Raw genomic sequence first — 1,481 nt, 5'->3', positions numbered from 1 at the left:
CACACAGACACACACACACGCACGCACGCACGCACACACACACAGACACACGCACACACACACTCCTAAAATATTAAATCTCAAACGATGTACAATAGTGCAACATTAAATCTCAATGTTAGAAGTACTTAAGTAGTGAATTACATCTGGCTGGATAATTATCAGGAACACTGGCGGCCTCTGCTGACCCAGTGGAAGAGTGCGAAATGCTTACAGAACCTGGTATTCCCAGGCGGTCTCCCATCCAAGTACTAACCAGGCCCGACCCTGCTTAGTTTCCGAGATCGGACGAGATCGGGCGTTCTCAGGGTGGTATGGCCGTAAGCGAGAGCAGGTGCAAGAAAATGGCCTTTTGAAGTTAATACACTCAAACTTATTTTCTTGAAACATTTATTCTGCTGGAGATTGTCCATTTTGCTTTGTCACAGTCCAAACCTCAATGTTGGAGCAGCCTCAATCCATTCCCCCCAAAAAGAAAAGGCTATACAGTGATCCCTCGCTATATCGCGGTTCATCTTTCGCGGCTTCGCGGATTTTTTTTGCGAGTCGTTCATTGCAGTTCTCAAATATAATCGAAGGTGGCATATCCGTTTATAAAAATCTTCTTGCTCAGAAAAAGAAAGAGCGCCAACAACTACCCATAACAATGTTCTTCTCTCGGAGAAAGACTCCTGCGCCTTCAGTAGAAACAGACGCTACAGCGGCGCGGAGTCAGGACGCAGAGGCACAGCTGGGACTGGGAAATACGCGAGTGACAATGTTTCCAACCTTGTATTACTAGATAAAATTATTGTTTTAAACAAAGTCTGGTCTTTAAACAGGTTTTGATGTTTGGTTTCATTCTACTGTTCAGTATTGCATGTAAAATAATTAAAAAAAATAAAGTTGCTACTTCGCGGATTTCACTTTTCGCGTGTTACTTTTGGAACGTAACTCCCGCGATAAACGAGGGATCACTGTATAGCCTATGAGCGTCATATCATCAAATCTGCCTAGAACGGCTCTTGGATGAGAGGTGAAACGCCTTCAAAAAAACAAACAAGATTCAAGTCCGATAAATGAAATCAACTTAAAAGCAATGTGCCATGGCCGGGAATCGGTGCCATGGCCGGGAATCGATCCCAGGCCGGTGCGGGCCAGCCAGTTGAAAATTGCTGTGTAACAGACAACCTGATTGAAACCTCCTGAAGACCCCAGAGGGAGAGTTCGAATCCAGCTTTGGGCATTATCAAAGAGAAGATGTTTGATTGAAAAATTCACCATCATAAAAATGTTTAAAGAGCATAGCAGTGTCTGTGAGGTTTATGAGCCAGAAATGCTGCTCTTTTTAGGAGCACAGCCATCTATTAAACTGTAGTTTGTGTCATAGCATAGTTTTATTGACAAATTCTAAATTGCAAGTAGCAGATATGAACAGGGAAATGCTACGTTATCTGCTTATTCTGTTACAAATAATCTGATGAGATAGGTGTGGAGTTAAT

At 42.9% G+C, this 1,481-nt stretch overlaps 1 non-coding gene across 1 annotated transcript; it reads right to left on the bottom strand.

Moving 5' to 3' along the window:
* Positions 1 to 207: 207 nt before the first annotated feature.
* Positions 208 to 326, bottom strand: LOC130521110 (5S ribosomal RNA). The gene has a single exon (XR_008949186.1). It is a non-coding gene; the product is annotated as a 5S ribosomal RNA (ribosomal RNA).
* Between the last annotated feature and the right edge of the window lie 1,155 nt (positions 327 to 1,481).

This window comes from Takifugu flavidus, unplaced genomic scaffold (genome assembly GCF_003711565.1).
Source record: "Takifugu flavidus isolate HTHZ2018 unplaced genomic scaffold, ASM371156v2 ctg703, whole genome shotgun sequence".
Lineage (NCBI taxonomy): Eukaryota > Metazoa > Chordata > Actinopteri > Tetraodontiformes > Tetraodontidae > Takifugu > Takifugu flavidus.
This window is presented reverse-complemented; position numbering and strand designations above follow the sequence as displayed.